This window comes from Coffea arabica, chromosome 10c (genome assembly GCF_036785885.1).
Source record: "Coffea arabica cultivar ET-39 chromosome 10c, Coffea Arabica ET-39 HiFi, whole genome shotgun sequence".
Classification (NCBI taxonomy): Eukaryota; Viridiplantae; Streptophyta; class Magnoliopsida; order Gentianales; family Rubiaceae; genus Coffea; species Coffea arabica.
The window spans coordinates 51,182,756-51,198,889 of NC_092329.1; the positions used below are offsets into that span (position 1 = coordinate 51,182,756).

At 35.9% G+C, this 16,134-nt stretch overlaps 1 pseudogene; it reads left to right on the forward strand.

Annotated features, from left to right (window-relative positions):
• The first annotated feature begins 5,639 nt into the window (after nucleotides 1–5,639).
• On the forward strand, nucleotides 5,640–7,065 carry LOC113713711 (UDP-glucosyltransferase 29-like; annotated as a pseudogene).
• Nucleotides 7,066–16,134: the final 9,069 nt, after the last annotated feature.

Below are 16,134 nucleotides of genomic sequence, written 5' to 3' on the forward strand. Positions count from 1 at the left end.
AGCTTCCACTGTCACATTATGATCCAACCTTAGATTTCTAGCTATTCTATCTATCACATTCTTCCTATTCTTAGTCTCGCTTAAGAAAATCAGACAAACTGGTGAAATTTTGCCTCCTCGTGAAATCTCAAAACTTCATTTTGCCTCCTCGTGAAATTTTGCTTCTTCTTATCTCTCTCACAAACTCTCTCTCTCTCTCTCTCGGCAAACTCTCTCTCAAAACTCTTGGCCAAAATTCTGCGGATTTTGCTTTCCCCGCAGAATTTTCTTACAAATTTATGCCCTCCGTCTCTCTCGGCCACTCTCCTGTCCTCTGCCTTACTGAATAATGCAGAAGCTAGGGGAAGCCCTGGCCGATCTCCCCAACATTTCTAATTTCCAAACTGGTGTCCATCGAAAATTAGGGCTCTAAGTCTGAGAGAGGCCTTAGATTTAGGGCGGTATTCGCAGCATCTGCACTTATTCTTTCTTGGATTTCAGCGATCAGCGGCAAATGTCGCCTCCCCCTGGACCCTACTCCGGCACCAGCACTCTCGTCTTGGTAAACCATCCGCTAATTTTTCTCTAATTTCATTTTGTTTACTTTTGTCTGATTTTGAGTTCTTTTTGGGTAATTATTTTATGTCAATTGGTGATTTGGGGGTTGAGGGTGGATGTTGGGGTTGAGGGTTTTGGGAAGGAGAAGGTAAAGAAGGTAGAGGAGGTGATGTGGTTGTGGAAGGGAGTGAAGAGGTGGAGGTGGTGGCGGTGATGGGTGGTGGAAGAGCGGCGGATGATGAGGCGGTGGAAGCTGTGGTTGTTGGCATAGGAGGAGAGGATGATGGTATCTGAAAAAAGATTCCAAAGTAGAAGATAGTATTGATGCTGTAAAAGATTCCAAAGTGCACACGACTAAGACAACGTCGGTCTTTAGTGGTAGTTTGTTAATGTTATCCTGATGAGTGACGAGAAGCCATTGGGAAGTCTGCATCTATATTATGTACTCCTAACATCTAGCAGCGGACAAGGTATTTTTCTATTCGTGTCAGCGATAATCTATAGGCTTAAAAGAAGAATTAAAGCCAATATATGAAAGGTCTTCCTACAATGATGATGCATGACAATGATATGATCACAAATTAAATTTGTTATCAAATCGAAGTGGATAAGAAATGTAGGGAAAGAATGTTGCAATTGAGACAATGTTTGACAGAGAGAAGGCATTAAAATAAAGAAAGAGATAGGCCTCTGTTATCAAGGCAAGGACTCTTTTGTAGTCTTGTTAAGTGGCTATTTGTACAAGTGTTACTAAGGTATTGGTAGACTCTTGGATATTTTTCCTTTAGTTATGGAAGGGGTAGTTATCAAAACCTGCTTCGATCATTTTGTGACAGCTTCAATTCAACTGATTGCTGCTACCATTGGAACTTGTTAATTTAATTTATTAGCCAGCCAAAGTCAGGAGTTGGCTAATAAATTGGTTGTAAGTTTTGTTATGTGTTTGGTATGCACAAAAGTCCGCTGCTAAAATCACAGCAGATGGAGACAGAGAGAGAGAGAGAGGATTATACATATACATATATCTTTCTTGCTTATAATGTAAGTTTAATAATACCTAAAGGATGATCAAACCTAAAGCTGAAGGAGTTGTTAGAAACCTTAAAGAGAGATTTCTGAAATTATCTCTAAAATGGAAGATAAACTAACCGTGTTGGATTTGTCAAGAAAGCATGAGAATTGATTTCAATGTCAAGTTGCAATATTTGAGCGATATACTCTATTTGTTTTCATATGTTAGTCATGAATTATAATTAATTACTTGCATTCAGTTCCTTAATGTTAGATCAGAACCAAAAAAATATGTGATGTTTTCCGATAGGGAAACATTTTGTAATGTGTGATGTTTTCTGAATCAGGTGAGGAAGGTGGATATGCTTGAAGAAGTCACTATTATCTGGTCTGAGAAGGTTAAGGACGAATTGGTGTTGGATGGCAATGACATTGAGCTTGTTTCCCGATCTGCTGCCCTGATAAACCAAGTAAGAGACACTCTGTGCCATATTTATGATATTTGAATCTACAAGTTTTGTTCCTTGTCACTTGTCTTTAAAATGTAGTTCATCTGGCTGAATAGCTAATGTACAACCTTTTCTTATTGTGGACAGAAATGCCATGTGATAAACAAAGATATTCGGAAGTTCCTTGATGGTATCTATGTCAGTAGAAGGGGCAAATAGTCGAGGAGGAGTGAGAGTTAGTGGCCTACATTTCTTGATCGTTTTCTTGGATTGATTTCCTTTTATCATATCAAGATGCTTGTGGGGATTTCTTAGAGATGACTTCTATTTTGAACTTAAAATAGAAGTCATGTTTTTTGGAGTATATATGCTTGCTTTTAGTGGTCTACTTTAGTGTTTTCTTATCTGTATTTAGAATGTATCAGCAGTGTTTTCAACCACTTGCTTGACGATAGCCCATTGCCTGCTAACAGGCTTCTTCATCAGTGCTTGTTGCAACCTTTTCCAGTACACACTCACTAAATGGAAAAAGATCTACAGGAGGTGGAAAGCTGAGTCGAAATAGTGAAGTAGAGAAGGGGCTGTTGACGCTAATTTCCTCATATGCTCCTGGACTTCAGGTGTTGTAACCTATATTTGGACTTTTTTTTTTAATGATTAGTAGGTAGGTTGCAACAATATATACTAATTTCCTGGATTCCTTTTTAACTGCTTATACATTTTTTCTACATTTCAACTAGATCATTTTTGGAATTGTAATGCTTCAACACTTTGTTTTTCTTGATTAATTATCCACCAGTTCTTTCCTATTATTTCCAGGTTTGTGACCCCAATGGCCGCTGGTACCTGGCTGATAGTGGCTTTGTTCTTAGGGACCTTTTATTTCTCACAGGCAAGGCTCTCATCCATGCTACAGCTGGTTTGAGGCCTGCGGTTTCACATTGTTCTAGTGGCGGAAGGTAGATATTGGTGCTTAAGTGTAATTTGATAGTTGCCCAAGAATGTCATAAGTTGAAGAAATTTCTCAACTGATCAGTACACTTTGCCCTGCAGGACATCTCTCGTCTTTAGGCTCATGCCACAAGGCAATGCAATACGTGATTGTTCACCAATTGCAGCAGCTGGTCATGTCATTCCTCAGAGTTATGTGCCAATCTCTGTAACCCAGTTTATGGATGCTATAATAGTACTTGTTATGTGCCAATCTTTGTAACCCAGTTTATGGGTGCTATAATAGTACTTGTTATGTGCCAATCTCTGTAACCCAGTTTCGATTAGCTATGTTAGTACTTGTTACTGACTTTTAGTTCAATAAATAATATTTGAGCATTAGCTTTTGCTTTTGCTTTTAAATTACGACAATATTCTATTATTTGGGATAATTTTACAAGTCCTTTGGGTATCTAGCAGAAAGCACAATCAGGTTGCTTCTTTATTTAAAAAAAAAAAAAAAAAAAAAACTCCGGGCAGTTAAAAGTGTCAGCATAGCTCAACAACTTCAACAATATTCTGATACTTTCCATTGTTAAGAAAATGGATTTTTGTTGGCAGATGAGATGCTATAATAGCATAGTTTTCCTAACACCTTGAATAGTATGAACCTATCCCCGCATTGGAAGGGACAACACTTGTCCGAGGTGTGAGGAAAAGTAAAGTGTCAGTTTAAATTATTTTTACTGACACTTTTAAATGCCGTTAAAGGTCATTTTTGTTGTAGTGTCGGCGGTAAATTTTATGGTTTGCCAAAACCAAGCTACACTTCTGCAACTGCTAATCGTATTGATCGAATAATGCAAGTTGCAAGTCAACCGTGGAAGTCCCTGTGAAGTATCATTGGTACATTTGAAGACTATTCGTCAGAATGTACAGGTAAACATGTGTGTTTGGATTGCAAATTTATATCAAATAATATTTTATCTGCATCATAAACACATTTTTCAATCCATCTTTTTCTATTTTTAATTACTTTTTATCTCACATATATCACATCACAAAAAGTGCTACAGTAATTATTTCAAATAATATTTCAAATATTACTCTATCCAAACAATTTAGTAGGCCAAATTCAGTAAAAATTCTGGATACCATTACTAGCAAAAGGATCATACTAGGTCATTTCCCAGCAAAGAATTCTGGATACCATTATTTAGGTCGTTTCCTCCAGCCTTGAAAAACCTACAACCCATCAAAATGGTGATCTTGCTTGAATTTCTTTATCTTGTAGTTATTCTCATAGTGTGACACTAACTTTCTTTGTTGAGAAAGGGCTTGCCACAATGGTAACAATATTAGACTCCTTGTTAGGATAGTGCAAATAAAACAACAAACATAATTTAAAACTTCATCACAATGCAAAGTATCTATAGATCTTGTCCGTGGAAACACACGTCATAGAAATCATGTCTTTAATGACACATTCCGCTAATAAAACAGCTTTGTAGCTGGTCCAAACTAGACGGTTTGTTAGGCTGCTTAATGCCAATGCAACTTTGATGTCAAAGCAGCAACTCCATAACTGAAAGAGAAAATGGCAAAAACAGTAATTCAGCTATTTAGAATTCCGTAGCTTGATCACTAAACTTTTTATTTAGTTAAAATTGTCATTCAACTAACAAAATAGTGCATTTTTTGTCACTCAACTGATAAAACTTTATTTTGCTCACTCGAATAATGAAAATATACACTTTTATTTTTATAACAAGAAGTTGTTTTAGTCACTTGAATGACCATTTTGGCTAAATAAAAGTTGATTCATGACTAAACCAAGGAATTATAAATAGTTTCGTGACAGATTATACCATAATGTGATTGATAGAATTTGAAATGATCAGAAATCAGTTGTACATAATGTGAAAAAAGGGTTTTGGTTGAAGAGGAAAATACAGAGCAAAAGAAGGTTGTTCATGAAGATTTTTTTTTTAAACTTTTAAAACTATGACAGTTGTAAAATAATTTTGTGGAAGTAAAGGAGAAAAGACAGAAAAGAAAGGCAAAATTCGAAAATTTTTTCTATTCAAGATCACAAGAATCACAACAAACATCATATCAAAAAAATATAACTAATTTGTTTTGCATAATCTTATAATCATTAGTGTAGTTTGTTGCTTATTTGTGTTGTCTAATTTATTGAATATGAACTTTTTGAGTAGTGAAATGTGTTTGTTAATTGTTTCTAATTTTTAATTATTTTTATTCTTTTGTTAATACAACTTATATACATGCATAAAGGGTATTTATGGAATAATAATTTCATCTCTCTCCTTAAAATACTTTTTTAATATTACATTTTCTAATTGAACTGATTTTGTTACCAAAACCTTAACCTTAGGGAGGTTTGTGTGATTTTGCAAACTTTAAGGGAGTCTAGTGAAATTAATAAAAACCTTGGGGAGGTTGCTAAAATTTTCCCTTTAGTTTATTGCCCAGCCATAATTAGTCTTTTTGTCCTCCAAGGAGTCAGAGACTAACTAATTATTACGATTCAGCTTCATTGGATTCGCACCTTGAGCTCATCAACCACAAATATTCCACTTCATTTATCCGTCCAATGGATCCAAAATTGAGATTTTTTAATATTATATTAGGAATGCATCCGTTCTCCTAGCAAAGAAAATCGGAGGATTCCCAAGATTCAATCGCCAATGGAGAAGACATCAAACGAATCTAATACTCGTAGATTCGGAGTTTTGATGTTCACATGGCTAGCTCATGGCCACATATCTCCCTTCTTAGAACTATCCAAGAGACTTGCCCAAAACAACTTTCAGATCTACTTGATTTGCCACACTTCCCTGATCTCCCTCCACACTATTACACAACAAAAAACCTCCCACCCCATCTGAATCCAACCCTCCATGTTGCGTTTTACATGGGAAAGACCAACTTCCAAAACATCCTAAATATTTTGCAGCCAGATTTGCTAATATACGGCATGTTCCAAGCATGGGCCTCGGAGCTGGCTTCACTGTTTCATATCCCATCTGTTCTTTTCTTAGGCGGTGGAGCAGTTTTCTGGTCTTGGTCGTACTTTTACGATATCATCAATAAAGGATACTCCGGTATCGTTGGGACTTACCCTTTTCCTGCAATTTTTCTCCGGGATTATGAAATAAAGAAGATGGCAGCATTTCTCCAAGAATAAAAAAAAAAAGTTCCCGAAGAAGTTGTGCTATCCAAAACTAAGAGCTTTGAAGTATCTTCTGACATTGTTTTGCTGAAAGCCTGCAGAGAGATTGACGGGAAATACATTGATCACTTATCTTCCTCTCGTGGGAAGAAGATTGTAGCTGTTGGTCCTCTTATTGAACTAAAACATGATGATACCAAGATGAAGGAGGAGACGGAAAACAGTTCCCAAATCATTGAATTTCTGAATGGTAGAGAGGAATCATCAGTGGTTTATGTTTGTTTCGGGAGCGAATACTTTTTGTCCGAGGAAGAAAGGGAAGAGATGGCATACGGGCTGAAGCTGAGTAATGCTAACTTCATATGGGTAGTCAGATTCCCCGTGGGACATGCCATTGCCCTTGAAGAAGCTCTACCAGAAGGGTTTCTCGAGAGGGTGAAAGAGAGAGGTGTGGTGGTGGATGGATGGACACCGCAGGCTAAAATTCTTGAGCATCCAAGCACTGGTGGTTTTGTGAGTCATTGTGGATGGAGTTCTTTTATGGAAAGCATATATTATGGGGTTGTTAGCCTTGCCCATGCTTTATGATCAGCCTTTCCAAGCTAGACTTGCGGTGGAGATTGGTGTTGGCATTGAGATTTTGAGGGATGAAGATGGGCGGATCAAGAGGGAAAATGTTGCTAAAGTCATAAAAGAGGTGGTTGTAGAGAAGATAGAGATGGGAGAATCGGTGAAACAAAAAGCTAAGGAATTGAGTCACAAGTTGAGGGAAGAAGGTGAAGGGCAGTTGCATGAAGCAGTAGAGAAGCTCAAGAGTTTATGCAGCAAGAACTAGTCGCAAGAATAGTGAATCCAAGGAATCCCATGTATCTCAATTGTTTACGACTTCTGTTTTTTTTACTCATTAATATTTTATGGTATGGATTGTGTGAAGTTTATTCACTCTAATGTTATTATGTGAGGACGATGTACGCCAAAGAAAAAATGCCTATCATATTGGGGACTAGATTTACTTTTACCAAAACTCTACTGTTATATAATAAGTGTGGAATCGATTGCACCTAATCAATACATAATATATATATATATATATATATATATATATATATATAATGAATTTTGTAATTTCAATTACCCATATTCTCTCTCTTTGGTGTTTTACCTAATTGCAAAGAATTAATGGGGAATTATCCGGTTATTTAGATACTTGAGTTTTACCTATATTTGTATCTGACTCATTTCTAATTAGTTTTAGTTATAGTTTTTCTAGAGTCTAACAACTTTATCTTTTAAGATAAGTTTGAGTTATTTGTTCTTATGGTTCCTCTCTCTTCTAACAATATGATAACTTCATATATTTTTTTATCCATAGGGATTAACTTTTTTTTTATGTAGAAAGGGATTTTATTGAATAAAACACGAATGTACACAAGACTAGAGGCATTTGCTACACAAAAGTACTACTACAACCAATTAAGCTATACAATAGTACTACTACAATGAACTAAATTCCGAATATGCTATCAAAATTTAAGGAAAATCTCTTGGGAAAAATCCCAACTAAGACAAAATAACCAGTTGTCTCTTGTGCTCGATACATTCCTCCATTCTGCCGCATAGCAGCGAATCTCTTTTAGCATTTTGCGTACAATAGCTTCTGCATCAAAGGCTTTATATTAGAACACCCTATAATTTCTCTTTCATATATAATATATAGCTGCTCCTAGTGCCACCTTCTTTATTGTATGTATAAAGCTTTCTTTTTTTCCAATGACAACTGAGCCATTCAACTTCAGTACTCCATTCATAAATCCCTCAATATTGCAAGTAGTATTGCTGTATTCTTGACCAAATATAACCTGCATACTCACATTGAAAAAATAGATGATTACAAGATTCATTTCCAGTACAACATAGTACACATTTCATTTCAGTCATAATGCCCCATTTAACCTACATGTCCTTTGTGCTTAATCTATTCTTGCACAACAACTACGAGATCAATGAATGTTTTGGGATATATTTTTTAAACCACACAAGATGATGCCAATAGACGTCAACAGCGAAATGATTCAACACTTCATTTGCAGATTTGACAAAGAACAAACTTGATTTACTGGGTAGCCATTTCACTATATCTGACATTCCCTCGCTTAATGATTGTCCAGAAGGAAGAAATTGCACTGGAAGAAATTGTGCAGGATCATCTACTTCAGCTATTCTCCTCCTACCAATGGAGATCTTCCACTCTCCATTTTCAATGATAGAAGAAACCTTAGCCTATAGCGTACTTCCAAATTGTCATATCTTATTGGGTCCATAAGCTGTCAACAATGGCCCTCTATGGTGCCAATTATCATACCGGAGATAAGTATTTTCTCTATTTTTTATCACTGAGACAATAAAAAGGCTGTATAATAGGTCTGATCTAAAGGAGTTTACGCCAAACCCAAGAACAAGATTGAGGCAATAAAATAGACTAGAAACATTTATTTTTGAGTATCACAGTGTGAACCCAAGCAATCCAAAGAGAATCCTTTTTAAGTGCTTTTGTGCTAGATATGCTTAAACAATAAAGCCTTATTCCAATTTGTCAAATAAGGTAATCCTAGCTTTTCTTGTTTAATAGGTTTGCTCGTTTCCTTCCAACATACTTTGATCCCATTCTTGATAGAATTTACACCTTTCCATAAGAATGCAGTAAGCATAGCTTCAATCCTCTTAATGACAGCTCGTGGTAATAGATGCTACTCCAATAGAGTTGAATACTAAGCAACGCTGACTTCACCAATTGCAATCGACTAACATAAGTCAATAGTTTATTACTCCACCCTTCTATATTCGTCTTTATCTTCTCAATGATTGGAGAGCAATCCTTGAAGAATAGTTTGGTACTTATCAAAGACACACACAAATATTTGACAGGTAGATAACCTCTCTTGATTCCTAGGATCTTACATAGTTCTAGATCCTGCTCTTCATTAACGCCTGATAGAAAGATCTCACTCTTGTGCAAATTAGGGGATAGTCCTGATAGATTAGAGAATTCCTTAAGAACAGATTTCATGATATTAAAAGAACCAAGGTTTGTATCAGAAAAAAGGAATAAATCATCAGCAAAAATAAGGTAAGATATTCCAAGTGATTGGCATTTTGGATGAAATTGAAAGTCAAGTCCTTCAATAGCTTCATCAAACAAAAGAGAGAAAATTTTCATTGCAAGAAAAAAGAGATATGGCGAGATGGGATCACCTTGTCTTAATCCTCTAGAACTGGGAATATAACCAACTAGGGCTGATACTGGACCGAGTAGCTTGAGTCGAGCTCGCAAGCTACTCGGTCTGCAGCTCGGCTCAAGCTCATTTTGACCGAGTTCAAGCTCAAGCTCAAGCTCAAGCTGCTTGATAGAAACAGCGAGTCAAGTTCAAGCTTCAATATTTTGCACTCGAAGACTCGACGAGTCTAATTGAGTTTTTTATAATATATATTTTAATTTTTATTCTTGTGAAATGTCAATAATATCTTTATTTAAAATTGTATGTAAAATATTAATTTTTATTACGTGAGCTTGATTAGGCTTGATTGAGCTTGATTTAAATTGATTAGATTTAATTAAACTCGAATTCGAGTAACGTAAATTGACATCGAGTTCAAGCTCGAGCTCGAATTCTAAAAGCCCGACGAGATAGAGCTCGATCTCGAGCTTAGTTATTTTAACTACTCGAACTCAACTCGACTTGAACGCACCCCTATACCTAACTAAACTTCCATTCATGTTCTGTGAAAATCTAGTTGAACACACTCCTTTCTTAACCCAACAAATGTACTTCTTAGGAAAATTCATACATTTCATAATAGTGAATAAGAAATCCGATCTAATAGTGTCGTAGGCCTTAACCAAGTCAATTTTTACAGCATATTTAGCTTGTCTAGTAGCCCTGTGGTACCCATTTACAATGTCATGCATCAAAAGTATATTATCTGAGATCACTCTACCTTTTAGGAAGGCATTTTGGAGATTACATATCAATTTTGACAACACTTTCTTCATTCTTTCAGTTAAGATTTTGGAGAAGACCTTGTAAACTATATTACAACAAGATATAGGCCTATATTCTTTCATAGTTGATGGGTTAGGCACTTTTGGAACCAGGGAAATGACTGTACTATTCAGTGGAGGATAAAATTTGCTATCACTAAAATAGTATTTAACAACTCTGATAAAGTCAGTTTGCACAACTCTCTATTTTGTTTACAAAAATTCTACAGGAAAATCATTAGGTCCTGGAGCCTTACCTTGCTTCACAGAGAATAACATTGACTGTACTTCACTGTCAAAGACTTTTTTTTAGAGCTCATTAGCGTGGTAATTGCTTATTTTGTCTACAATAAACTGACGCAATCTGGCACTATGTGCTTTAATAAAGGTCCCTTGTTCAGAAAACAAGTCTTGAAAGAAATTCACTGCGATCCTCTTGACCTCCTCATAATCCTCCACTTTATGTCCACTACTATTCTGAAAGGATAAAATACTATTCCTCCTTTGATGCATTTTCATCTTTCTATGAAAAAATTTTGTACTCTTATCCCTTGAGAGTAGCCAATCAGTATGGGCCTTATTCTTGAAAAATTGTTCCTCGTCAATTAAAAGAGAAGTATAAGCTGATAGACATTTCTTCTCAATAGATTGCAAGTGTATGTCTAGGAGCCTGTTGTAGTTGCCTTTGAGCAGAGTATGGAGCCTCTTGTGCATGGATAGTTTTGATAGAGATATCCCAGAATTCTTTCTTATTTAACTCTTTTAATGCTGTCTTCACCTCTTTCAGCTTCAAACAGAAATTCCTCATAGGGTCACCTTGAAATTCAGTAGACCATGCCTTATGAAGTAGCTAAGGGAAATCATTGTGAGACATCAAAAATCCATGAAATTTGAAAGGCTTAGGTCCAAAATTAAAATCTTTCTTAATAGTAAGTAATCCAGCACAATGATCCGATACTCCAGGATCCAAAAACTCAGCTTCTTGATGAGGAAATAATTGCATTTATTTCTCATTACATAATATCCTGTCAAGTTTGCAATAGAGCTGATCTTTGCCAAACCTTCCATTGCACCAGGTAAGCAAATAGCCTTTGAATGGCAAATCATCAACATCAATTTGTTGCAAGCAATCTTCAAATTCAGATATTGCAACCTGTTTTCTTTCCACATTACCAGATTTATCATAATCATAACAAATTATATTGAAGTCTCCCATTAGAATCCAAGCATAATCATAAGTGAATATTTAACGTGCATTTTGTACAAGTTTGGCATGAATTTTTTGTAGGTTTTGAGAAGATTAAAGCCATATTTGAACTCTTTTGGTGATAATTGCTTAAATATTGTTTAAGTGCTCAAAACTTGAAAAATGAGTGGATTAACGTGTTAATTCTGTGAAATTGCGAAGGATTGATATATGGAATTCATGCACGAGATGAAAAAAAAATGTAAGTATCATCTAGAGGATAAAAGTACGAGGACACTAGGAGCAAAAACGAAGAAAAATGAATGAAGTGAAAATCTGGAAAATGATCACACGGATCCGAGCCGTGTGCAACAAGATCAATCCGAGCCCTCGTCTGTACTTCTGAAGTAATGGATCCGAGGTCTGTTGATCCGAGCTCGGATCCTTGTGAGAAAGGCCTCGGATCATCCTTGATTCGAGGTCGGATCATATTACACCCCTCGGATCCAGGGCTCGAATCTGCCTCTCTCTTTTGCAAGTAGTACAGCCATTTTTCTCACTTTTTACACAATTTTCCAGCTATCTTGGGTAAGAGAATTCGGTGGCACATACTTCTGCTACAAAAGGAAAAACAAAATGAGTTATTGACAAGTCAAGACAACATTTCTTTTGTCTTTCTTTACAAAATATGAGTTGTTGGAATCATGAAGGAGAAAAAAGTGTCTTTCTACCACCTTTTATGCAAAGACACAAGGGGAAGCTAAGGAAAGATACGGAGGGAGTTTTTCTTCTTGTAACAAGTTTCTTTCTAGCTAGAAGTTCTTGAAGAAGCACTGGGAGACTTCACTTGTAATTATCTTGTATAAGACATAGCAGAAATTTGAGGGCTTCACCATTAATTGACTAAGCTTTTCTTTATCTTTCTTGTACTTGTACTTTATGATGTTTTGCATTAATAAACTTGTGAATTTGATTGTTATATCATTCATAAGTAGTTAAATTTCTTTATCTAGGGAGTAAATGAAACCTATGGGTAAATGATATGAATTGAATGTGATTTACACTTGTTGTATTTTGTATTAACTTGTCTATTTGTTCAGTTGTAATTACTTGTTATTGTTTGATCACCAATAGCATGTTTATAGTTGTTATTATTCAATGAGAATTGGTAATAACATTGGAGACACATAAGTAGAGTTTAAGTTGTATGTTCATGAAAATAGAGGTACACTTAAGTGGATTATTTAGCATTTCATGAAGGAAAACAGAGTAGAACTAGTATTTTACCATGAAAATGGGGAAAACTAGACTATTCTAGGCCATTTCATCATAAGAATGATATATGGTAATATTGGAAATGAATCCTTGATTAAACAAGGATTGTAACAAGAGGTAAATCTATTCATTTGTGTTGTTTATGCCATAAGTGGAATTTACATCCCTAGATTCAATTTTGAGTGAAAGTTCTCCATTTGCATTTAGCATTTATTAAACCAGATTTGTAGACAATAGCATTATAATCTTCTTGCTCAAATTTATCGTAAGTCTAAATAATAGAGAAAATAAGGGCCTAGTACTTGTTTAAATTGCTCCTTGTGGAATCAACCTGATATTTGCCCAAAACTACTAAGTGACCTGTATATTTGCAGTCCAACATATTTTGTTGCTTAAATATGGATGTAGGTATAAAAAGTCACTTCCCTATCATTCTCAAGCTAATGGCCAAGCAGAGTTGGCCAACCGGGAGATTAAAATCATCCTAGAGAAAAATGTCAATCGTTCGAAAAAGGATTGGTCAAACAAGCTCGAAGATGCTTTGTGAACTTATAGAACGGCATTTAAAACGCTGTTGAAAATGTCTCCATATAAATTTATTTATGAAAAAACGTGTCATTTACCTATAGAAATAGAACATAAAGCGTATTGGGCTATTAAAGCTATTAATTTTGATTTTAAATCTGCAGGTGAAAAGAGAATGTTCGAGCTAAGCGAATTGGAGGAATCACGGTTAACCTTGTATGAGAATGCCAAGATTTACAAAGAAAAAATGAAATTCTGGCATGATAAACACATCTTCCTAAGCATTTTGAAGAAGGGCAAAAGGCGTTATTGTTTAATTCAACGCTTAAATTGTTCCCTGGAAAGCTTAAGTCTCGATGATTCGGACCATTTGAAGTGGTTCGCACATTTTCTTATGGAGCAGCGAAAATAAAAGGGGAAAATGGTGTCCCATTCAAGGCGAACGGTCAAATATTGAAGTCTTATTTGGCCGGAGAGAGGGTTCCTAAAGGAGTGATTTACTCAGGAAACACATTTGAAAATTAAAGGATATTGAGGAAAGTCGAGTTTAACGACTTTAAACAAAGCGCTTGTTGGGAGGCAACCCAATATTAATATCATAATTGTGTGTTTTTCAAGTATTTCTTGTGTTTTGGTTTGATTTGGCTTTCTATTAATAAGTATTTTATTGGTTTGTAGGGGGATACCAGAGTTTCAATGTTTATCCTGGAAGTGCACTTGAAGAACGATAGTTAAAGAGGGAAGTTTAAATATTGAATTTTGTTTTAAATGTCTAAATTTCTTGTTCATATATCCAATGTTGAACTTTCATGATATTCAAGTGAGTTTCGATGATAACATGTTTGTATATGCTCATTAACTCATTTGATGTGCATTTTATGCCTAAAAGTACTATCTTAGTGTAAAGGTGCCAAAATGATCAAAGAACCTTACCCTTCGATTTGCAATTTAGATGTGTTTGATGTGTTTTAAGAGGTTGGATTTAGTATTTAGAGTATATCACACTTGCGTGGGGTGTTGAAAGTGCTAAAAAGTTCATCATAAGTGTAATTTGGAATTTGCCGAAAAAAGGAGTAGAAATTGAAAAAATTACAGTTTCTGCAATTAATGCAGAAACGAACATATCCGAGCTCGGATCCGACCAAACCCAGTCGGATCCGAGGGCTCGTCTGTTCTTTTGGCTAGGCAGATCCGAGGCCATCGGATCCGAGCCCTGATCAAAATGATCTGAGCTCGGATCGGTTCGCGGATATAGCCTCGGTTCTGCCATTTTCCAGCTTTCTTCTCTTCTTCCTCACCGAAACCCTACCTTCCTTCCTTCCATCTTCCATTTCATCCGTTAATCTTCCAATCTTTCATCTCAAAAACATTTCCCAATATCTTATGATCATAAACCCTCAACAATTTCATATCAAAAACACCAATTTGGGGGGTTTTGATCTTCAAAATAGAAATTAGGCCGCACTGAAATTCTTCCATTTCGGGGTGAACTTGGACTGTTTTCTTCCTTATTTTTGCAACATTATCATCCTCTAGCATCATCCTACGCACTTGAGGTAAGAATTTTCAGCTTTCCTTCATGTTTTACATTTCTTAGTTCTTGATTTTTGTTGTTTTTCTATGTGTTTGGGTAATGCATATATGTTGCAAATTCTTGTTATGATTGTGCTACATTGTGCCAATATATATCATTAGAACCACTTTTATGCTTAGAATTGAGAAATTGGTTAACATGGTGAATTTTTGTAAAAATTTTCTCAATTATTAAGTTAAAGCACATTGAACCTTTTGTTTCAAATTTTTGGCTTCTTTGGGATAATTTGCACCTGTTTCTAAGATTTAGAACTAATGTTTTATGCAATTTGATGATAATGTGTATTCAGTATAGTCGAGTGGTGTGTAATTCTTAGATGATTTTACTATATATTGAAAATTGTTCCAATTGAGGATGTTTTGCTAATGCATAGAGTAATGTTGTTTTAAAATGATGCTAAGGCTTACATTTATAGCACATTGTCCTTAATAGTCCATTTTACTTTGAGATGTTATTCCATTCTTATAAATGGCTTTAACTCTTTAAGTGTTTGGATTTATTATGTGCGTAGTAATATTCTTTTGGAACTATGCATTCTAAATGTTAAAAGTGGATTTGAGAAAGTTTTAAGAAGATTATTTGCTTGTAATTGTGATTGTTGGTAGGGAGTTTTGTCCTTTTTCAAGAGGAAACTCTGTCGAAATTTTCCCAAATCACTTTTTAACATTGTTGGTCGTGTATTTTCAAGGGATTTAGAATTCTTCTAATGTGCATTTGATCTTGTTTTTGATATAGGTACCATGGCTCACATAAGACGGGCTCGTGTTTGCACTCCTTCACCTTCTTCAAATGAAGAGTGAATTCCTTCAATACCTGAGGAGTCACCAGTGGAAAAATCTCCTTCACCACAGTCGCCGCCATGCTCACGGCGTAAGAGAGCATCTACGAGCCATGAGAAGCCAATTTCAGATTATGACACCACTCGTTTCACCTCGCTCGAGAATCAACAGTGGTACGAAGCAGGCTTAGACAAGGAGATTATAATTGAGAAACATTTGGCACCAGAAGTGGATGACCACTATCGAGTCTCCACAGCATTTGGACGATTGGGGTGAAAAAATATATTGAAATTACCGAAGCATTATTGCCCCAATTTGGTCCGGGAGTTCTACACCAATGTGGAAGACAAACAGAGCCATAGTGGGACCTTATCGTCTCTTGGGTTCGAGGCAAGAGAGTGGCTCTCACTCGGGATCGAATCGCCCGAAGTGCCAAAATCATGGACGAAGGAGAAGATGTGAAATTAACCAAGGAATTCAAAGCATGTGATCCATGGCAAGTGGGAGAAGCTACGGCACGTCTTAAGGGTCAGTACCGTGAGCGAGGAAATTCGAAAAAGCTCACCGTATATGCCGACTCCTACGATCCTAGGTACTACTTGATATTCTATCT